Source organism: Calidris pugnax, unplaced genomic scaffold (assembly GCF_001431845.1).
Source record: "Calidris pugnax isolate Ruff unplaced genomic scaffold, ASM143184v1 scaffold82, whole genome shotgun sequence".
NCBI lineage: Eukaryota > Metazoa > Chordata > Aves > Charadriiformes > Scolopacidae > Calidris > Calidris pugnax.
The window spans coordinates 2,934,229-2,958,285 of NW_015090833.1; the positions used below are offsets into that span (position 1 = coordinate 2,934,229).

Consider the following 24,057-nt stretch of genomic DNA (forward strand, 5'->3'; position numbering starts at 1 on the left):
GAGTGAAGGTCATTGATCTAGCGCAGACCAGGGATGCGGAAAACAGGGGAGGGAGGAAAAAAACCCTCCGAGAGAGAGCAGAGAGGGGGAGAGGCAGGCGGAGACGGCGCGGGAGCGGGCGCAGGGGAAGGCAGCGGAAGTGGCTGGAACACGGTTTCACACTCCGAGACCCAAGGGCTGTTGTCAACCCGTCCTTCATGCTCACATCTTGTCACACTAGAGGTCAGGTCTCCCAAGCGTTCCTGGAGAGCTGAGCTAGCCCATATGGCAGGCAATATGTTAACAATATGGATCAGCTGCTCGTCAGGGCCTGAGCAGATGGATGTGACAACCCTGCTCTTATCCCAGACAGGCTTTTAACATCTTCCCTCTCCTCAACTCAGCCCTACCGGAAGAGCTCTGCCCGAGAACCGCTGCCTCCAGCCTAGGTGGACCGTGGGGCCGCAGGTCAGGACAGGCAGCGTGGAAATGCCTGCCTTGCTTTATCAGGATGGCAGCAGGCAGGGTAGAGTCCCATTCAGACCAGTGCAGGCAGGAACCCGGCCAAACTTTTATCCAGGGAGAGCGTGCTGTAAACGGAAAGACCTCGCTATAATCCAGATACGTGCTATTAACTCCAACCGGGGTGATACAGTAGATACTGTATTCAGATATATGTATATGGCATGTTACCACCAGATGCCACACGTTAAAGTCTAGACTGAGTTTTGTAACTGCCTGGGAAAATTTTCTCTCACAGAACAAGTAATACATAAATAGATGTATATTTTAATGGGCAAGTTAAACTCCTCCTGGCAAAGGCAGGCAAGTTGATTTCATACACAGGCGGGTAAATTTCCACAATGATTTTGCAAGGCTGTTTCATATTCCCCAGCTCGGGATCGGAGCCGTCAGGGCCGGCTGGGCTGGGCCGGCTGCAGTTCTGCAGAAGGCAGAGTTCCCACCTCGCTCCCTCAGCGGTTGTGCCCATGTAGGGATCCCAAGGATCCCAGAAAAAATAATGCAGTCTGCCCAAGTCAACCCCCAAATTTAGGTTTACTTTAGGATTGAAGCCAGGGGAAATATTTTGCAAATTCAAACGCAGGCAAGGCAGGTATTTCTAATCCTTTTCCCACTTTTTTTTTTTTTTAAGGTTTTTTCCTCGCATAAAAGGCTACCATTCATGAACTGAACAAGAAAACTCCCTCCAACCCTTATAGCTTTAGGACTAAACAGCCAGCTTGTGCTTATAAACAGAGAGTGAAACAGCAATCACAGCCTAGGGATGGGCTCTGGAGAACGTGCAAACAGCCTCTGTAGCCCAAAGTAAATTGAGCTTGTTTTGAAAGTAGAAGCCATACAACTTGCTCCAGGGCTGAAGACTGGAACACAGGGATTTCTAGTCCAGAGCATGAGCGATCACAAAGCCACATGCCTGAAAGGCTAAATGCATCTCCTTCACTGAAGTGATGCTTGTAGAACTAGGGGGACCTCAGAGAACAGCTGGAGTCAAGGGAAATATTTCTATTGTCTCTAATGAGCTTCTGTCCGTCAGAAAACAGCCCCTGAAGGACACTCAGCTTTGTACAGGCAACGCACCCAGTAGGTACTAGGAGGGGAAGGCAAATATTGAAAAGGATTACTGATCTGCAAGAACCTGAACCATGAGGTTCACTTCAGCACTTAAGGAATTCCTGATGTATCAGTCTCCTCCTCTTGCCTTCTCAGAGGTCCTGCTCATCCCAGGTCCATGTCAGATGGACATGCTGGGCTTTCAGTACCAGAAGCTACACCAGCAGAAACCTGTGAGAGGAAAAGCTCCCTCTGATGGAAAAATGGACCCAGAACCTAGGCAGCAGCTTCCTCAACAGAGCTTTTTCCCCTGGATCTTGAGCCTCTCTGGAGAGGCACATAAGGATGTTTAGTGGAAAATTCACCTGCTGCAGTCAAACCTGAGAATTCGTATCTTATTTGGTAAAACCTCAAGGCTCTTCATGTTCCACTACCCTATTCCCTGGGGCAGAGCTGCAATTTGGGAAGCTCTCTCGCCTCTGAAGGCTTGGGAAGGCGTGTGCCACTGCTCTAAAAGGGGATACAGGCACCAGAGCAGCTCACAAAGGGATAAAAGCTGGAGTTCCCTACATTAATAGTTCAAAACCAAGCTTTCCAAATAAAGCATGCCAGCCCCTGGAGGAGTTTCAGAACTAGGAAGGTGTGGGAAGGCACAGTTCACCCATATCCCATCCTGGAGCATACTGTATTTACTGGCAGATTTACTGAAAGCACTCAGGTCTGTAGGCTCTGAACACGTGGCAGCACTAAGCCCTGCTGAGCCTTAGAGGATCACGGCTGTTGCTCTTTAAGGTAGGGCACTCAGAACATGAGTAAATTCCCCCCGTGCCACACACAGCCAGGGATGGACAGGGATGGCTGAAGCCCCAGACCAGCATCTTAGCCCCATGACTTTTCTTGTCTTCCCTCTTGCTAAGCCAATACAGTCCCTCCACCCTCATCCTTCTAGTTCAGGTCTCAGCTGTACCTGTGACTCACAACAGCTTCGGATACACCGCTTCGCCCCCGTATCATTTATGGCACAGCAGCAAAAGACAGAGGAACGTGGCGATACACAATCCCCACAGGCACTTCATGTTGCTGATCTTTATTCAGGCATCATCATCATTTAATGGTGCCAATACAGCATGGAGACACCCCCTGAAAAAACCTCTACCCCCTCCAGAACAGACATAACATCATACAAAACCCAGAGACAGCGAGGATCCTCAGCCCCTTCCATCGGCAGCAGTATGGAAGTGCCACCAGGTACCTCCCACATCCCCAAACCATTGAGAAGAAATCCATTATTCCACTGTTGTTATCCCACAGCTGCTTTCTTCTAGGCCATGTTGTGCCCTACCTTTCTTTGTCGAGAAGCTGTGACGGGAGCCAAGCAGTGAAGAAAGTAAAATGGCTTTTAGAAACACAGAGTCCCACCCCCTCACAACCTTTCTGAGTTTCCCACCGTGACCACAGACATCCTCAAACTCCTCTTCTTTTGTGAAACGAGTCAATCAGAAACTGTCCCACACAATACTTACCGAGGGGACTCCCGTGCTAGCCTGTTCTGGCATACTACTTAGCTAATTGTTAATACCACACAGCAGCTCATTAGGAAGAAGGAGGCTAAGAGAGGGAGCTATTCAAACCACTGCTTTTCTGTGTCAGCTGGGTGCCTCCGTCTGTGCAGAAACAGGCAGCGACGTCAGGGGTAAACCCAGACCTACTGGTAAGCCCAAGACAAACCAACACCCCACCATGCATTTACCACCCAACCAATGACTTTCAGCAGCTCTTACGAACTTCAGAGGCTAGAAATTCCCCAGGAACTGGAATGGAGGCTCTGCAGAACCAAAATCACTCACTCCAGTTCTACTTCAGAGCAAAGGATTTGATCACAGAACAAAAGCCAGTACCTTGCATTGAAGTCGCAGGCTCCAAGGTCCATTCCAGTGTACAAAGCCAGGAGAGAAGTCAGGTTCTTTGTTTTAGAGGTGGTCTCAGGTGAAGACAGTGTGAATTTGATGGCCTCCCTTCACTTGGTGAAGTCTCTTTGCCCTGAGGAGAGTTTCAAAAGGAAATGAATATTCCCTACTGAGCAGTACAAGAGCTCAGGTGAATCACGAGCACAATCAATGACGCTGGCCTCAAATGCCACAGCCACCCACAGATCTCAGCCCTTGGTCACACACAACAGTCCAGCAAGGCAAGACATTTCATGCCCTGCCAAACACACTGCATCCCAGTCTGCTTCTCTGCCCTGTGTGGTGCTGACAACTCAAAAGTCGAGGTACAAACCGCCTAGATGACCATCCGGTGGGCCACAGGCTCCAACTTTCCCCAGAAAACAACCCAGGTCAATCAGTTGCAGAAGCAGCCTACAGAACTAAGCCACTTATTGCAGAGAGCTTCCCCCCCATAGCCAGCTGAGCGTTTCTGCCCATGAGAGATCATGATGCCATCCCTCCTTTGTGGGGCAATCGTTGGCTTGTGTTTGTCTTACGCTACCGATAGAACAGAGCTCTACCATCAGTCTTGTACACCCCCACAGCAAATGTAACTCCTCAGCCCCAAAGACGTGACAAATACAACCAGATGAGACAAAAGAAGAATTATTATTTCCAGTTTAGTGAGGCACACAGTAATTAAGTGACCTGTCAAAGGTTACTTGGCAAATCTGAGGCAGAATTAACTGAATCTCTGAAACTAAATCTCTGAAATTTTGGTCCAAGAGCGGGACAACGAAAGTCCCAGTTCCCTTCCTGTGCTCCTTGCTGCACAGGATGCACACTGCTACCTCTCAACAGGTTTCACCCTTCTCCCCGCTTTCCCTAGACAGTTAAGACAATTCCCTTCCATTTCCTGCACTGGAGGAAATGCATAAATACACAGATTAAAAGAACAAGAACTTTTACCTTACTTACAAAATTTAAAAATGTCCTAGCTTCAACATTTGACAGAAGCTCAGAAGCTTCAGACTCTTCTGTGAGGTGGGATTGTAGACTGGAGGGTTTTGTTGTTGGTGGTTTTTTTTTCAATTTCCATCAGACAAAAATAAAAGAAGCAAAACAAAAGAGGGTTGTTGAGATCAATTTGTGATAGGTGCCGGGCCAAAGAAAATGGAGCCAAAGAAGTCAGAACCCTGCAACCAGCAACCTTTGTGTCAATTTAAGCAAATATTGTGGCGTTTCCATGGCAATCCCTGTTTTGAATATCCACTACACTCACTTTTTAAAGGGCTTTTCCTGTTTGCGTTTCAACTTCAAAACCTGTAAATATTTTCAGCCTTAACACATCCCGACCTCCCCCAGCCTCCCAAACGAGATACTATCAAAGCCCTGACACGAAGGCTTCTGTCTGCAGTACCCCAAAGCTGCGAAAATTCACAGCAAAAGCAGGTTGGGTAACCCACCACGGCTGGGGACAGCAGAAGCCCGGCTGGACCTTTGTCCCGCTCTCAGCAGGGTGCCAGCCCCTCCGCAGCACTAGGTACAGGATCCCGGCCCTTTCTTTTTCAAAGCTGAGTGAAATGCGTCCTCACAAAGGCACGGCACCGATAGCATCAGCGCAAGGCGAGGAGCACGCGGCAGGTGTTTTGCAAGCCTCCCTCCATCCCGCTCCGCCAGCTCAGGCCACCTCTGACCTGCCTCACCAGCCACGATTTCTGCTCCGAGCCTCTTCCTGTGACCTGCTCGGAGCCGGCTGCTCGCACGGCCCCGGCGCTGCCCCCCGGCCTGACCCGCGCTTCCCTCCCTTCCCCTCTAACCTGAGCTGAACCGAAGCTGTCACTCACGATGATTTATGCCGTGCTGCGTCATGCGCAAGTGAGAACGAAGAAGACTCAACTTTGTCCTCACTTGCAACCTGGGCTAGGGTGGAATTTCTCGAGCTCCCTCAGCAGCAGCTGGCAGGTACCTGCCGTGTCCCTCTGCCTCTGCTCCACCAAGACAGAGCCCACGGGGAAGGTCCTGGTGTAACTGGTGTGCCCTGGTCAGGTGCTGGTATCTACTGTCAGACCTGGTGTTAACCCTCTCCCCAAAGGATAAAGCTGCCCCTACATCTAATGCTGCCTTTTTCGCACGCATGGAGGTGCACAAAACCACCTTCTGTTGCGCTTCGGAGACATTTTGAGAACTTTCACCTCCAAGCCCCCAGTTCTAAAGCATCAGCCTGTGCTGCCGGAGCGCAGCCCCTCCCAGCAGACATGGGAATGCACTGGTTAATTCTGAGTTTCCTGGCTGTGATGGATTTGCGCCAGGCCTCAAATGTTAGCTTAGTGTAATTTTTGGGAAGTCAATTTCCTTTGGGTTTTTTTTTCCCCTTTTTTTTTTTTTTGTTTAAGCTATTTTTCCTCTTTTCTTGTAAATGGAAAAGTAGGAGCATTTGAATGAGCGTCAGGACAGGGCCATCCATCCATGGGCTGTAGTTTCCCAAGAGCATTTTATAGGCACCGTGGTACGTGCACGGAACAACCATGGAAACAGCACCAAGTGACTTCAAAAGCCGTTACGCTGGATGCCCACAGAGGCAGCCTGGCGGGAGTGGTCCTCTCTCTCGCACGAACAACGTCACCCCGAGGTCCTGACCACCTCTCCCACAACGCCGGGTGCTTCTGATACCACCGGCAGATGATGCACGATACCTGCTCTCCTGGCCAGCTTCCAGCTCAGGTAATTACATCCTACAGGAGTTTCAGCTGGATATTTTATCCCTTCTTCACTTCCGGGGCTGAGCTGCTGCACTGGGAATTGCTAAAATCCTGTCCAGATCCACCCCGGATGTGAGTGCGTGCCGGGGGCTGGAGGGGAGCTGCAGGGATGCACAGAATTCCAAGAGCCTGGTGCCACAGAAAACAACCTCCTCTAGAAACACACAACGACATACCTTGTTACATACATCCCATAATACCCCCACCTAAGCTGAGGCGCAGAGCTGGGAAAACCAAATTGGCCTGTCACACCGGGAACCGACAATTCCTGGAGGCGTGCGCTTAGCGCTGCCCAATGGAGCAGTCGTTTGGGACGTGGACACAGGCTATTCTCCTTCCTTGAAGTGGAAACTCTCCTCCCATCATCTCATGGGCTTGGAGAAATTAAAACTTGTGGTGGCAGTGGTGAAAGGCTAAAGCCACAGCCGCCGCTCTGCCTCAGCCACCGGCATCCCGTGCCACGAGGGATACTTGGTGTTAGATGTGCGGGCAAAGACGGGCCAGGCTCAGAGCAGCCATGAGAACCAGCCCCGCAGGGTTCAGGACAGGCCAAAGCAAAAGGTGAGTGTCTTCACTGCGTCTCTGACCCTCTCACCACGCTGCCACTAACGAGCCACGAGCAGGAGACGCCGGCAGGACAACACTGGATGCTCTCACCAAACCCTGCCAACACGCACTTCAAAGGGCAGGCAAAGGTGAGGGTCCCTCATCTTCCCAAGAGAGCTGGTTTTTGCCACTCGCCACAGTCATAAGAGTTCAGAGCCCTTTGAAGCTGTCCAAGACATAAGGAAATGACGTGCTGACCCATTCTCCACCCAAGAGTCCCCATGTTTGTAAGCAGACTCTATCAAACCTATGTTTCATGCCCTCTTTGTCGTCTTCTTTCAGAAGATTCTGGACCAGATCCTCACCTGGTATAAAATCAGTGCAGTTTCGGTGGCTTCAGTGAAGTCATGCCAATTTAAACGAGTTGAGGATCCGGCCCTCCAAGTTACTGGAGTTGCCAGTTCTTCCTTTGGATAATCCCGAGGGTGATTTCACAGCAAGCAGCAGCACAGGCCCAGCCAGCCTGGCAGGATCAGCTGCGCTCTTCTACCCCCCACGAGTAGGGCGGTCTGTGGCAGAGTCCCTACGGTGAGACCCTGCTGGAGCAACACTGGGCGTATCATCAACGGCTGCTTTTCCTGAGTTTCCTTCTCTCTGTTGTTTAATGAGAGATAGATACAGCACCGAGTAAATGACTCTAGGCTTTGGATCCAGGTTTTCTAATTGCTCTGAGCAGGGGAGCTCTTGGCTTCCAGGGCAGCGTGTCATACAGTGCAACCAGCACTCATGTACTTGGAGGAGGTTAAGGAGCAGAGCTGGTCACTTGTCCAGCAGCAAAACCCAACCAGGTTTGGGGAGTTAGAACAAGATGATCTTTAAGGTCCCTTCCAACCTAAACCATTCGATGATTCACTTGCTGCTCTGAAAACAGCACGTCTTCATGAACAAACCCGACCTGGTCTTCCCCTCCCTCCACTCCCACCAGCCTCTACTCCCAAAGAGGGTGAAGAGCCCATCACCTCCTGGTGAGCCGAGTGAGCAGCTCCAGCTCCTGCCTTGCCCCCGGCCCTCGCCCTGTCATTTACCCACACCACGTCTCCCTGGGAGGGAAGGAGGCAACGCAGGCGCGGGGAACGTGGCAAAGCTTCAGCAGGCACCGGGTGCGCAAGAACTTTCTGTGCTCTGCCCTCACAAGTCCTTCGCTATCCCCCCAGAGCAATTTTCTAGGCAACAGCGCGGTTGCATTCCCTTCCCTATCTCCTAATAAATATCATGCTAAGCAAGATGAGTATCTTCTTCCCAGACCAAGCAGCATGACCCACTTTCTGAATCAGGGCAGATGCAATTGGGCCCTGGAGTCCTGGACCCCTCCCAAAGCAGAGAGATTTTGTAACAATTACAGCAAGAAGCAGAAGGAATAGAAAAGTAATAAGTGATCAAAGAGTGCAGTGGTGGAGCTGAAGCTGTGGGATAATTACTACTCCTTGCCATCCTACGCTCTGGCATTTTCCTAGGACACTGAAGCAAGAGCCGCGTGCACACTCACACAACGTCTCTCCTCCACTGCCCTACATTCCTCAAAAGTAACAGGTCCAATTTCAAATTTTGGCTAATGGCTCAGGTGAGACAACTGCTGCCCCCCCTGCACACCCACCCTGATTTTTCCCCCCAAGGATTCAAATTCTAGAAGTCCATATCCCCCCCTCCAGCAGACCCAGACGTACCTACATCCCACCCTGCCCCAACGACAGCCCTGAGGCTTGTAACAAGGCATCTTTGCCCCTGGTGTCCCAGCGGTGACATCTGCCTCGTGTGCCAGCGTCCAGCTGTGAGCCCCACTCACAGAAGTGTCACCACCTCTGGCCCCCTTGTCCCCCCTAAGCCACTCCCAGCCCAGAGCTTCAAGAGCTGCTTGTCAGGCAGCACAGCGAGGAGGTGGCTGGGTCCTGAACCCAGCAGTGCTACTCTCAGTTTGGAGATGCTCCATTTTTCCAAGGAACAGCTGTGTACTTTCCCAGATGTAGCTGGGATCAGACTGTGACCCAATAGGCACGGAAAACAATTAACAGGAGGTGGGGTGAATGTCAGCAGTGCTTTCATTGCTTGAACCCACAAATAAAACTTCCCTCCCAGAGGAGCGCAAGCCTCTATGGCCAAAAGCACATAGAAAATCCCATACTGAAGAGGACAGTGTGCCATGATGTGCCTGTGCCCACACCAGCTCCTCTACCATGCTCAGCTCACCAACCCACGAGTCTCTGTGCCCCGTGGATGTCAGGACACCCATCAAAGGGCCACTCATTCATTCAGGGTCACTCATTCAGCTGCCTCTCCCAAGAAGCACAACGGGCCAGCCGTCTGCGAGTCCTGCGGCAGCACCTGCAGCTCCAAATGAGAGGAGACCCCCGTCTCCCCAGACAGCAGAGACAGCACTTGCCTCAGAGCAAGTCTGAGAGACAGAGGAGCGACGGGCAGGAAAAGGAGCTGCCATCTCACCCAGGAGCTCAGAGCTGGCACTGGCCTACAAAGTCAAGACTTCTCCCCTGCCCACTGGGACGCACCACCATCAACACACCAGCACAGAAACACACACCAGTGGGTGCCCTGACCAGCACAAACGGTTGCCTTCACTGCCTGACATGGCAAGATGAGGCAAAAGTAACTTTTAAAAGCATTTCCATGGCAATTTTTCTTCCTACCTCAAGAAAAGAATTGGATAAAAAAAAAAAAATAGAAAAAGAAAACCCTTTCACCCAAACTTCAGAGATAAAAAAGGGGGAAAAAATCTTCATCTTAATTCAAAATCCTATTTGATGTGTCGTGGCATGAAAATGTTTTTCACTGCATTTTTTCAGTGTGATCTCATGCACCCTGCAAACGGGGTACGCCCAAAACACCAGGTATTTTATGGGACACAAACAGAGCGCAAACATACACAATTAAAAAAAAAAAATGGGATTGGTAAATATTTAAATTAATCAGAGCTGGCATCTGTGCAGCCTCCCCTCCCAGAGAGAGGGATGTTTGCAGCTTTGAAAAAATAAAAGCGAATAACATGACCTTTTCCTTCATGTTTGTTAGCTCACTGCAGTTTGGTGGGTTGGAGCAGCCCAAGCACCTCCCAAAACCAAGTCCAGCAAGTGCAGCGGGGGCTCCTCTCCCCCTGCCCGGCACCGGGGGCTCGGGGCTCCCTCTGGAGCTGGTGGGGACGGAGCTGGCTGGGGGAGCTACTCCAACCTGTTTGCTGTCTCACTCCATAATGCATGGGGTTTGTTGTGTTTTGGGTTGTTGGTTTTTTGTTAGGGTTTTTTTTTTTTGTTGGTTTTTTGTTGGTTTTTTTTTTTTCTTTTCAGTTTAATTGTTGGAGGAGTTTATGAAGCTGTTTGCCAAAATACAATCGACTCCAGGGAGCCAGCTTACACAAAAAGGGTGTGTCGCCGAGCGAGGCCGTGGAGCCATGGAAACCACCACCTTTTGCATTTGCCCAGGTGAAGCCAAAGCTTTGCGGATGGCTTGTGAAATCGGCAGAGAGCTGCAAGGAAGTGAGACACGTACATGCAAGTGTGCGTTAAGCCCTCAAAAAGGTGGCCCCATCCACCAGCACCTAAATCTCCCAGTGGGACAGGCAGAGACAGTTCTGCCCCTGCAGCACACACAGATGTGCAGGTTGGCAAAACTCCTGCCGAATGGCTCCACAACCAGAGAAATGGGGATCCGAGCACATGGACGAATAAAAAAGCACCACCAGAACACATGGAAAAGTCTCCAAAGCTGGTATCACGCCTTGGGTGTTCGCTCTGACCCACAGAAGGGAAGCTGGGGGCAGTGGAAGGCAGGGGGACCGGTGAGGGGAGAAGGGGGGTCTCTCCGGGTCAGCCTGCAGCAGCGGGACACAAGGACCACGCTGTGCAGGACCCCGTGTCCGGATGCAGGCGAGTATCTGGGGGGGGATGTTTGTCTTGCGAGCTGGCATGTGAAGGCGGGTGGCTGGAGAGGGACCCTGGCTGCATTCTTCTCAATCTTAGAAAAGAAAACAGAGAATTCCTCAGAAGCACTGGCTGCTGGCCTGACAGACAGAAAACAACCCGGGAACAAAGCGCCGAGAAGGGATTTTAAAGCCACCCAGCTCCTGTGAGTGCCTGCTCCAGGACTCTCCTGCTATGACCAGGGAGAGTGCTCCGAACTATGGCTCTTTTGAAAGAGGTAACATCAATTATTCCAAACTTTCAGCTGCTGAAAGCCTGCTGATGACATTACAGGTTGCAGGATCTCACCCACCCTGGTGGAGACAGTCAGAGAAGCCAGCAGAGGACAAAGTCTTACCAGGCCACCTCCTGCCGAAGAGCACCGTGTGGCATACGGTACCACCTGGAAAAGCTGAACAAGCACAGAGAGACCACAGGAACAAAGTTCCAGATCAACCTCAAAATCAGAGCTGGACAGAGCCAGCAAGAAGCCAGATTTCTCTTGCTCTGGTTTGACTTCAGTCTGCCACATTAACAGTGGGATGATTCGATCCTGGCGCTTCTCTTACCTGGAGTGAAAGCTCCCTGACCACAAAGCACCTCAAGAACCAGCTCCTGAACTCCATAAATCCTGGAGAGAGGAGTACAGACCCCTCAGCGTAGGAGAGATGAGGGCAGCGATGTTTCCCTCAGTGCAGGGAAGGAGGGAAACCTTTGAGAGCCCATCACTTATGATTCACTATTGGCTTGCAATCATATATTTACACATGATCTGAATTTGTCTCCAAATGCAATGACCTGGCCTTTTCCCATTTGAGCCCCTTGTTTTCCCCTTTCATTAGAGAACCCCAAGGCAGGTGCCAGCCAGACACTCGCTGAGTACTGTTTAAGTGGCAGGTCCCCAGGGCCAGCTCCCAGCGAAGGCAGGGCATGTGGCATCAGGCAGGACTCAGGAACAGCACCAGGTGCTCCAGCCACCTCCTCCATGTCTGGGCTGCCCCTAGGCATAGCCCCCGGGCACCGCAGAGCTTGCTGCTCCCCAAGGGCAGCAGACAGAGATAAGGGGAGCTCCCTGGACCCACGCTCCCCCAAGGGTGACCACGGGAAGGGCTCAGCAGGCCCACGAAGCAGGCAAGTGCCGGTAAGGCTTGGTGCGTCAGCCCTTCTGGCATCGACCTCCCAAACTCATTCAAATATTTCCCTTTTTTTTTAATTTAATGTTCCCTATAATTCATCTGTCCCAAAAGATAATCAATAGAGGCCGTAATGAAAATTTGAGCCATATTTTATGATCCGCTGCAGGAGAAAGGGCCACATCAGCAGGACTAGCCTTGGCTTCCAGCATCATTTCTGTGTGCGTTTGCCTGCTCGCTGGCCAGATTCCCCCCTCTGCCCGCCCGAGGCTGCTGACAGGGGCAGCCCCTCCAGGAGGAACTCCCACCCTTCCCTCCTACTTCAACCAGCAGCTGCTCCAGTGGGGAAAAGGGAGGTTCCTACAGAGTGCGAAGGGCCCTGACCCAGCAGCCTCGGGGAACCTCCCAAGCATCCCTCAACTTCTCAGCTCTGAAACAAATCCCGTGGCCCTCAACCAGACCCTGGGGGGAATACGATGATCACGTCGCAGGAACTGAAGAGTTATTTCTACCCTTCACAGTAATTCCTTAATCCTTGGCACTACCTCTTAGTCAAGCTGGGCTTCGTGCTTCTCTTCTCCCAACCATCACCCAGGAGTGAGGGCAGTCACTCAGGGGGCAGTAAGAGTTCCAGGGGCCTAAAGCACATTCTCACTTCCAGCTTAAATCTCCATGTCCAGTCACTAGGACTGTGCTCCCTCCATGTCCAGTCCAAGAGAAACCTCAGGCAATCCCACCTACTTCTCTTCATTCCTTTTAGGCACAAATGTTACAACTGCTCCCAATCCTTCCATTTTACTACAGTATACGTTAATTTAGGAGCTGCACTGACCTTACTTCCCCAGGTGGGCAGTGGCAAGGAGGAGCGAGCACGTCTCAGTGCCAGCCTCCACACGCTGCTGTGTGTTTTTCATTCCACATTATAAATCCCACAGCCCTTTCAAGCACCTTCATCTATCTGTTCTCCCAGCACACAACCAGCAGGTCTACAGCCCTTTCGAGCACCTTCATCTGTTCTCCCAGCACACAACCAGCAGGTCTGTTGTTTTTGCACACAGATACACACAGATGCACCCAGGGCTGAAACGAAGGCAAAAGCCTCAGTCCTGTTCCCGGAACCCTGCTCCACCATGGATTCCCAGCAGCGGGTCCCCTGTCCTCCCTCTAAAGGCTGGAGCATATTTCACTGCCTGAAGCTGCCGCGTCCGCAGGGAGCCGGAGGTAACAAAACCGTCTTTGATTTGGCCAAGGGAAAAATATCAGAAGTGAAAGGCCAGATGAGGAATTTATAACAGCAGCTAAGGCAGCAAAAATACAAGCGCCTGACCAGAAGCTGCCCTCCTGCTCAGCAAGTCATGCTGCTCGGCTTCCCGTGTGTCTTGGAGGGGCAGGATGTTGCAGAGAGCACGGCCAGAAACCACCAATTCTCTACACACCCGAGCTGCACTGACACCCTCACGAGACCCTGCTAAACAGCACTCAGCCCTGAGGCAGCAGCTGGGAAGCCAAGAAGCCTCTGCTCACCCAGAGGTGCAGGTGGTGATCTCATATTCTCTTACTGCTTGAGACTCTTGCCTTTCCTGTACAAAACCGATGCAGCAGCATCGTGCAGGTATATTGGTGATACTCTGCCTCCCAAGGGAAGTGGGAAAATGCTCTCTGTCCTGGGCTGGCAGCTTCAATCCCTGTAACCAGTGGTCAACAAGAGTAATAGCCAAATATTTCCACCTTTCCTTTCTCTTGGAAACTTAGAAATAAACCGTCTTTGCTTTAAAAATACAACACAACAGTCAAATTAATTGTCGCTTCCAACTGGTAAATAAAGTGACAGATTTGCAAGACTGTGAATCCAGAGGAGGTGGGTGAGCAGCTTCGTGCTTTAACCTTATGGAGGAAAGGGGACTGAAATCCCAAGCAGAACTGGGAATAGCACTGTGGTCTCTGAAGCCCCGTGTCAGCACCACGTACAGCCTTCCTCCTTTTTTAATCCCACTGCCAACAGTCGGCCTTGTGCTGCCAGAGAGACCTGCCTGGCAGAAACCTGGGGACAGCACGGGGGGATGTACCACGGCTGTTGCAGTCACTGCTAACTTGCCCCAGATTTGAACTGGTGACCCTTACTAATATCATCCAGTGCCTTGATATCCTCAGGGAGCAATCAGCACATTTTATTAACCCAGCCAATTTTAGAAGTGCATACGCAGTATTCTAGTTACTTGTTACAATTATGCATTAAAGGTCCATTTCATACATATGCTTATGCTGAAGTGATGTGCAGTACTTTAAGACAGTTATTACCCCACCAGAGCAACTGCACGAGGACCACGGGGCTGAACGAGCTCGGGCTTTCTCAGAGCCCAGAGCATACCCAGTGTCTACGGACATCACTTGCAGCAGGAGTAGTCTAGCCTAATATAAAGCCTCAGAGATCCCCACAACTAAATCCATTTTTTAAAATGACATGTTTCCACCTATTGGTCCCCAGAGTGAACTAATTGCTTTTGCTAGTTTTAAAAGCCAGAGTTATTTCACTGAAAAAAAAAAAAAAAAAGAGCGAGCGCATGGGAACCCAGAGACATCCTCAGATTTGCGACGTAAAATCACCATGTATGCAGATAGATTTGCTGCCCAAACAGTCAAATTTCCAGCTTTACTGCATGACATGCCACAGGGGAAATCTTCACTTCACAGTGAAGGTGGGAAAACAAGGAGTTAAAGTAACCTGACCAAACTCAAATAGCAATTTAGTCAGAGCTAGGAGAATATAAGATTTCTGTCTGTGCTCTAACCACTAGGTTATCCCCTTCTTTGCTAAATAAACTTCTCAGTCTAAGGGGAGGCTGCTATTTCCACTTAAAGGCTTGTGTTTTGTTTTGTGTTTTTTTTAATTGCCTTTTTTTTTAATTCATTTTATTTATTTTTTTGAAGACGACACCCTACAAGAGGGAAGCTGCTCAGCAGGAGATCAGTCCAGGACCGTGCTTAGGTTACTGTTTTTCTGCATCCTGAAACAGCCAAACAGTCTGACTCTGCACCCCTGCAAACACACCCCCACGGGTTTAGATGCTCTGGGGACAAAATTGCCCAGAGTCCACTTCTAGACCTACCTGCTCTGGAGTACAGGCTGGACAGTCATTTACAGACCAGAACAAATTATTTACAGGCAATAAAAATGTACAAATCCCAGATAAAAATAAAATTAGAGAGACAAACTTTTCAGGGATAAGTAGAGAAAAGAAGTGTATGTCTTTTCAAAAACCTGTACTTACCTGCAGCAGGAAGCAACCACACATTCTGGGTGCAGAAGCACATCCTGGGACATGCTCCTCACACAGTTCTTGTGAAAACCATTGCTCACTGTTGATCAGAAACCCAATGGGAAGCAAGAAATCCCTACTTCTTTTTCATTAAAAGCAGCTCAGCTCCACCATTTGCTGGGAAAGTTTCAGGTGAGATTCCTTACCCCAGCTGAGAGTAAACTGCTTTATACTCTGATGAAGCTCAGCTGTCTTGGAAAGGAACCACAGCTGAAGGTGATCACTGCTAATTTTTTTACCATCATTTTATGAACATGTTAACTTTAACTCACAAATGCTCTACGGAGTGAACTTCCTTATATTTTGTTTTTCATACTTGATTAAGAGTAATTCAAAGACATGGATTTTTAAAAATATGTATAAGAAATTACATCATGCAAACTTGTACTGGTTTAATGGAGTTACTGCTCTTATTTTTATTTGGATTTTGTAGAAATTTGTTACTAATTAATTAGAACTGAGCCAAAATAATTGTTTCCATGCAGGCTATCAGTTTAACTCCCACATCTCAAGTTAAACAGGTATAAATGTTTTATACATAAAAGGCTTTGGATTATATAATGCAAACACATCTTCTCCCTTCTCCCTTTTTGCAGCACTTACGCTCCAGATTTCCTTTGGGAACTGATGTGTCGGACAGTGGGAAAAGAGTCAGTTTCAGGTGTGCACAGGGAGGTCTCTGCTGTCGTGTTTACAACACACATGAAGTTTGGAAAACTTGCTTAAAGTAAGCACTTTCTCCCCAGGTTCATTGTTTAATGGATGTTTTCCTTTCAAGATTTTTATTTATAAAGATCCTCTTTTGTTCTCCAAAACCCAGGGTTTATGGAGGAAACATTCTGTCCTCAAATAATCATCTCCACGCAAAGGAAAGCTGCTTAAGATGTTACCCACTTATTGCACACATACCTCTACACGGAGATTCTTAATCTTCACCCACCCAAGATTAAGGCAATGCAAATTATGAAATCGATACCAATACAGACAGCAACATCTATTACAGTTTCAATGTTTTTGTTGTATTTTTTCTAAACTATTAAAGCAGTATGATTTTAATGTGATTGTTGTTGTTTATGCAATACAAATTCTCTGTTGTTTGATGCTGTGAGTGCTTATGCAAATGCCCTATTTTCCTTATAGAAACCCTTCCTTTGACACCTCATGTGAGTAAAGAAAATATTTGAGTGCTTGCAAGATGAGGATCCATTTATATTTAAGGCTCCATTACTGATCAGGAGGCAAAGAGTGTCCTTAAGGTGGCTATAAATTACAGTTATACTAATTTTAAGGCCCTTAGTCTCTGTCCTAGTGATGTAGCAGAAGAGCTTTCGAATAAAGGAGATTCTTCTCTCACAGCAGTTTCAGTTCTTTTCTTTCATTAATCAAAACCTATCCTATATATATATATATGTTTTCTCTATATATGCATGTCTGAATGCCTCTTTGAGGTTTAACACTCCTGCACCTAAGATTCAAACATAACAAATCAAAAATCATTTTGCAAGCAACTACAACAGGCATTTCCAGAAGTTACATCACATAACAAGTCACGCAATTAAACTTTAATGAAAAAATAAAAACAAAAACACCAAGCAGCCCCTAGTGCTTGCTTTGTCTTTCAAACAATCTATCATAAAAAAGCAGGACATTAAAATGGAAGAACCTCTGACTAAAGCTGTGCCGTAAACAATTTTTTCCTAATGAATTCCACCTCTTTACTCCACTGAATCAGCAGAGCCGGATGGAATTTCTCTCCTCTCTTCCTTCTCTCTGTATAAAAGGATGTACTGCTGATAAAACTAGTAACCCATGAAGATCACTTCCCCGAGGTGAGATGCCTCCTGCCAGCATTTCTGCTCTCCGGGGGTTACAGTCTAACACCCTTCCTCCTCCCCGCGACGCCGGGCCTCCCTCTCGGAGCCAGCCCCTGGAAACCAGCGGGACCTTTGGTGTGATAACGTGAGCTGGTGCAGGCAGGAGTAACAGAATGTGTCTTACGGCAACTATCCGTGTTCATGCACATCCATAATCCTCTTAAAAAAAGAACGGACCCAGTCCTTCCAAATTTCTAAGCACCTGCACCTTAGGAAAGATTCAGCTGGAGCTCTAAGTCTTAAACACCTCTCCAAAACCTGCCTGAACCTCGACATTCTGCTCCTCTTCTTCAACCTCACCTTCAGCTTTTATTTTTCCACACCTGCAAATGATATCCCATTAAAATCAAACCTTTCATTTCACATCTGCTGAGATCCTATCATTTGATGAAAGGTTACTGTGGTTTACACAGGACAGGGGAAGAGAACAGGGCTGTCGTTTCCAAAATATTGTTAGGAAAGGCAAAAGGGAAGCAGAAGACGGGTCACAGTCAGACCATGAAAACCACTGAGGTCCTGGGCTGGAAGAGACACGGACAGAGGCACAAACGCTCGAGGGGCACCACTGGCTCCAGCTCATTCACGGCTGCACAAAGAGGACTGAGCACAGGGAGAAGTAAATTCAAGCTCGTACAAAGTAGAACAACTCCAGCCTTCCTGTGTCTGTTTTTTTTTTTTTCCTAATACTTGGATTTTTGTATTTTCTACAGTGTGTAATAAAGCCAAATCTCAACTTATGGTAAATTTCAGAATGTTTGATGTAATTAATTTCTCACCATTTATTTTTCCCACTCTAGCCCTTTCAGACAGTGACATAACTAGTTTGTTGAAGGCGTTTGTTTTCCTGAACTAACCCCCTAAACCATCTGGACCATACATAAGGCAGAGTGAGCCTGAAATAAATTTACAATTAACATAAGTAAAATGCACAAGAAAAAAAATATATTAGGAAAGTGATTTGGTCATATTTTTGCCTTTAAGAATTTTTCCCCTGTTTGTGTAATAAAGAAAAGTTTGCTCTAATCAGGAACATTATTACTGTAAATCAAATATCTGTCCACAAGAAAAGAGTATGATCTTACAGCTCCAAAGCACCTTTCCTCCCCAGGCGTTTCATGACAAGGTAAGGTCCATGCCGTGGAAATGCAGGAGCCACCTCTGAAGGAGCAAAGTCTGGTCAGCAGGAGGTGGGAACCCAGCTTTGGTCAAAGGGACTGTGGAGTGAAATTCCTCCTGTGCAGGGAGCCAGCTTACCTTTACAAATTATGAAATAATAAAAAAAGAGAAGCCCTAAAATCTCATGTGACTATCCACAGACAACCACCGGTGCCATTTAACTACTTTACAGTTTGGGGCAAAATCTACGGGCCTGTCCTATCAGAAAGAAACATGAGTAACCCTCTTTAGTCGTTAGAATAAACATCAATTTACACGAGAAGGCACTCAGATCTTTCCTTCTCAAAAGCGTCCCAAGGGAGAGCTGCAAGAAAAATACAGGATAGCTCCTGGTTTTTAAGACAAATGGGAAAGTCCAAGTGAGAATCAAAATGATAATGCCCAGAGGATGAGGAACCCCAGGCTGCTGCTCCGACCACATCTCCACGCCATCCCTGAGCACAGGACACCCCCAGGCACGAGGCGAAGCACGGCAAAATCAGACAGATGCTGGTTTTTAAAAACATTTCTGATTCAGAGGCTGGAACCTGGCAAAGATACACTCTGTGCAGATTTGCCAATATCCACAGCTTGGAGATACTGCTGTCTTTTTCCTGTGCTTCTGCCCTGATCATACATGAACCTCTTGCCTCCCCAACCACTGAATGTACTGGGGTTTCTCTTCTACGCAACAGATTGCTTCCTCCAGCCCCAACAAATTTGGTCAGGGTGTAGCAGGTTGACTTAACAGCCAAGCACAGAGCAGTGCTCTTCTGTAGCTTAAATTAAGACCTATCTCCAGCCTGTTGTCTCATCCATTTAGCATGAACAGAGAAGAAGAGGTCCCATCAAACAGGAGCTGGGCTGGGCTATGAAACCTGGGATTAGACATCTGGAAAACCATCTGAGAAAGCAGGCTTGGGAAGGCAGTGGGGATTGAATACCTTATCCTGCCGGTCTGGTAAACACTTCCAGCCATCCCAGGGAACTCACCACACATCCTTCCCACCTCAGGTGTGCAACAGGCGTGTAGAGACACAACCTGCTGGTGACAGGAAGGAAGAGAGACATGAGGAGGGAGTGGGAGAGCAGGACAAATGAAATGAGGCAGGGGAAGACCAGTTGACAAGTACAGCAGGGCCAGACAGCAGAGGTGGCAAACTGGACTTGACAAAGTATCTCAAAGTACTGCAGGAAGCCTCATTCCACCCAGAACAGAGAGCAAATCTTGGAGCCCCAAAGCCTGGGTGCAGGTGTGTGGTAAGCCCTCAACTGGGAAGGACAGGCCAGTAATCATATCAAGCAGAACAGTCTATTTCTGAGGCCGAACACAGCCACAGAAGAGCTCCACTAACTCAAGAAGTGTTTTAAACCCTAACCTAGCTGTCTACATTAGAAAGCATTTCCTGCTTGCAGTCTGGAGCTTTCCAGTTTCCTTGAGGATGAAGAGCGATGAGTCCAAAACCCTTGTCTGATAACGAACCAGAGAAAGAGAGAAACCTCGTGGGCTTGGGGGTTCCCACGGCTGCCTTCGCTGAGCAGCAATTCCTGCCCGGAGCCAGGAAGAGTCACGGAGGGAGATCAAACCTGCCCTGCAAATCCCAAATCCAAGTCATGCAAATTCCAGCCTTCCTCCAAGCACTGATACCAACACGGGGACTCTGACTTCATCAGATGGATGAAGGAAATGGAAAAAGGAGGGGGGGCCTTACTGCCTACACACACATACACACACCCCACCTCAGGCAATAGAGGGGGTGTGAATAATGGAGCAGGTTCAGCAGCCAACAGCGTTCAGGGTCGAGTTAGTAATCCTCTTTTTCCATTTCCGTTTGCTATTTGATGTAATTATAGTTTTTGATTGAAATCCACCCGGAGTGTAACCCCTCTGCTTAATGCACTGCTTAAATCCTTGGGTACACAACCATGCTGCTCCCCAGACTCGCCTGGAATAGGAAACCATTTCAATGCCAAAAATAAGTCTTTGCTTTCTTTGGTAACGCCCTCAAGTCTTGGCTCAGCCTCTGCTACACCCACCAAAGGAGAAGGGCAGGGAGTTTAAGAGGGCTGCCTGATACCACCCATGGGCTAGTTAGGGGCTTTGTGCTGGAAGTTGACCCTGCAAGAGGGTTTAAAAATTTGCGAGGCTTTATTTAATACCCAGACGCTGGGAGAGGTTGCACAGCGGTAAGAACACAGGACCTGGAGCCTGGCCTCCACTTCCCCAGTGGATTTGCTGCTCTCCCAACCAGGAATAGTAACAACCCCAAGCTCCGTCCTGCCTTCGCGTGGGGTAAACAGTGGTTTCTGTCCTGAAAGGCCTCCTGAGGATAAAACGAACAGATGATATTCATAATCCAAAGGAGGGCTGGGAGATCTACCTCTCTGTAAAAATCAGATCGCCGGAGCTGGTTTTTCCTCTCCAGCTCACTCTGTACCACTTGGCCAAGAATGCAGGGCAACAGCTAGACCAGGAGGCCAGACACCAAACGAGCACATTAGCAATTACATCCCACAGAACAAGCAGCTCGCAGCAGGGCAAATGGGCTGGCAGCAAAATCCCTAATATTTGTGGACAGAAACTGCCCAGGAATAACCCATGTTTTGGGTGCCCATTAGTCTGCTGGATATCAGAAGAAAAAGGGTTCTCTGAGGACCTCACACCCAAACCAGTACCTCAGTCACCATACAAAAACCTGATGTGGGTTAGGGAGGTGCGTAATACATAGAGTTGCTCCAAGAAAGCAACCTGTCCTATGAGGTGGAGTCAGATAATCCCAGAATAATGAACAAAGGTACAATTTCACTCAAGATTCAGAAAAAAACCCCACATTAATTCTCCTATACAGGAGAAACTCAGCATGGTTCCCTTCATGCTTGTATTGCTTGCAGACTGAGGTATGTGCAAGACGAACACGATTGGAAAACAGCAAAGCCTTCCCCAGCAGGGGAATGGGACCTCTGAGATTTAAAAAAAAAGTGATACTACAACTCCTGTTCCACACCTCCATTCACACATGAAGAATGAAGCCCTTAAAGTTACCTTGTGAGATTTTCAAACCTGCTGCAGACACTCAGTCCAAGAAAGCTATCTACACCTTGAGACAACCTGCCTCCAAGAGGAACATGGCCAACTCAACGCAAGACCTTTGGAACCAAACATGGCTCTCTGGACCCGATTCTCTCTGGCTTGGCCTTTACAGCATCATTTACGTCAAGGTCAAGCAGTGGCAAAACAGTACGATAAGAACAGCACTGTTTAAACAACTTTACGAAGGTGAAAGGGACCAGATAATCTGCCCATCCCTTTCCATTTCATGCTGGAGAGGAGTCCCGAGTGAAGCAGGAGGTCACTGAACCAGCCTCTGGGGCTGGAAGCACCTTCGCTGGCAGCGCCGTGACTCAGCGGTGAATCAGAGGCAGCCTGTGCTCGGCTGCGGATCAGACGAGCTACAGGAGGAAGATGAAGACAGCAAAGCAAGAGAAAGAGAGAGGCACAGGCAACATGGGAAGTGGGGGTCCCCTGGGCTGGAAAGCAAAACCTGCCCAAAGCTTCCACATTTGTAGGAACTCTCTGCTGTTGACAGGATCTGTTAATCAGCTGAGCCCCAATTACTGGTGCCTCCTTCACCAGTAGGAACCATATAGCCAGCATGGGGCACAGAGCGGTGTGCCCACGGGCACATCTGCTGCCCTTCTGCCCCTTCTTGAGCCTCCTTGGCAGAAACCAGCTTTTCAAACAGCTCTCCCCACTCTGCTCCAGCCCTTCCTCTCAGTGGGCCCAGGCAGCCAGTTCCTTCTCTCTCCTCATCAGATATCTCTGTCTCTCTGAAATATTCAGATGATTTGGTTTTGTTCTCTTCTCCCCCACATCAAATCCTCCCCCTGCTTGTGGAAGCAGTGGATTTCACCCAGGCACAGGAGGCTAATTTACACCCTTCAGGGTTTAAAATAGCAGTGGCGTAAATGAAAAGTCCAATTTCTTCAAATTTGCATTGTAAAACCATCCTTCAACTTCCTTGAAATAAATTTTACTATTTTATTAGTGCAAACAAAATGGTAATAAAACACTAATACAGCGCCTTGTATCCAGGGGAAGAGCTAAAATTAACATAGACCGAGCAGTGTTTGCTATTACATTCAATTACCTTTTTACTTGAGATTTACATTCTCATCCCCTTAATCTCCATAGTGGTGGCTTTGAAATCGTTCCCCACAGTCATTCCTGCGTTTGGAATGGACGGCAGGAAAGCCGCTCGCTCGCCACCCCCGCTCCCGCTGCCAGCACCCCCAGTGCCAGCCTCTTCCCCCGAGACCCCCGGGCAAGTTTCCCCAGCGCGTCTCCGGAGAGCCCCAGCAGCCAGAGCATTCACCTCCCTCTCTTAGTCTCGCTCAGGCCTTCATTTCTAAACTCCAGACAAATACACTAGCAGCAAAAAATACAGCCCCTGTTCCAGAGCTGCCTTCCATCTGGCTCTGGAAACTGTTCCTTAATTCTCAGCTACAAGCCGCGTCGCAGGCAAGTTTTATTATCTCCATTGTACAGCTACAAAAACTAAGGCAAGGACTGAGGACCGCAGTCTGAATGCGGCAGCTCCCAGTTTAAATCTGGAAGAGCGTATTTTGCAGTGGAAGTATTCCTGCTTTTGCCTGGGACTCACTGAATTCAGACTCTGCTCTGGGGTTATTTAACTGGGATCGTGTCCTGCAACCCAGGGGTCCCAGCTCCACGGGCTCAGCAGTACACTGAGGAAAAGAGCGGCTCCGGGACTGTCTGATGAAACTCAGAGAGAACCTGCACTGAAAAGAAAGGATGTTAAGGACACACGTCCCAGTAAATGCAATACAGGGAATCCACTTCCCCAGTATCAGGGGAAAAGTTTTAATTGGCAGCATTTTTAGATGCTTTCTTTTAATATACCAGGCATGTCAGTGCTTTTGGCCATTATCAGAAGAACGGCAAGCCTTCGATAAGGCACCGCAGGAAAGTGCCGTGTTGGTCCAGCTCCATGCAGTGACTTTGACTCTCTGCCCTTCTTTCTGCCTTTTCATGTCCTTTTCGGACACCTCCTCTCTCACAAGCCAAGTCAAAACATTTAACCTTTCTTTGGAGGGCACGGCCAGCCCCTGCCTTACAGGGGATATCCACCACTTTCTTCACCAATTCTGATACAACAGTTTGTCATACCCAAAGGAGATAACAGATGAACCAAGCACTGTGTAGTATATTTCTAGTACATAAAACTCAACAGCCTTTCATCCCAGCCTGCTCACTACCCAGCTATTCCAACATTACAGGACCACTACAACACTGAACAGAGTCAACAGCCCAAGAGAAGTAAAGGGCGATTTGGGAAGGTACCAGCCAGCATCCAAGGGAAGAGCATCTCCTGAGGGAAACCTGAGCATCCCCCAAGCCCAGGTGTGTTGAACCTCCAACACATGGACTGCACGGAAGTGCCCAACAGAGAGAGCTGTCCCCACCCCTTTGGATGGGAAAACACTTCTAATTGCTCTAATCAAGTTCCAGGCAGCACAGGGGCACTGCCTGGCCCTGGTGGTACCCAGAGTAAGCACCAATGACCTGGCTGTAATGACCCTGCTGACACCCAACCCCTCCATTTTGTCCCACATAGCACAACATCATTAATTTCTAGTGCCCCCTGGGCAGCTATCCCACAGCTCCCAATTCTTCTTTTGAAAGAATTGCAGGTGATTCAGCAAGAGATGCTGTGCCACCAAGAGCCTGCTGGTCAGAGAGTTTTCCTGTAACAGGGAGGTCTATGTTCTAGCACTTGGTGGTACTCAGGAGTCCCCCAGACAGTT

The 24,057-nt window shown here is 48.7% G+C and overlaps 1 protein-coding gene across 3 annotated transcripts in view; it reads right to left on the reverse strand.

Moving 5' to 3' along the window:
* The window catches only part of CASZ1 (castor zinc finger 1), a 211,432-nt gene that overhangs the window by 172,698 nt on the left and 14,677 nt on the right, over positions 1-24,057 (reverse strand). The window contains exons 1-2 of one of the 3 annotated variants that reach the window (XM_014941482.1): positions 4,458-4,509; positions 3,450-3,591 (exon numbers count right to left, since the gene is read on the reverse strand). The exons of 1 other annotated variant lie outside the window; for it this stretch is intronic. The gene's annotated coding sequence lies outside the window, so the exon portion shown is untranslated. Of the gene's footprint in view, positions 1-3,449; positions 3,592-4,457; positions 4,510-24,057 lie in introns of those variants that run through there. One more of the 3 variants, XM_014941481.1, reaches the window with a different exon arrangement.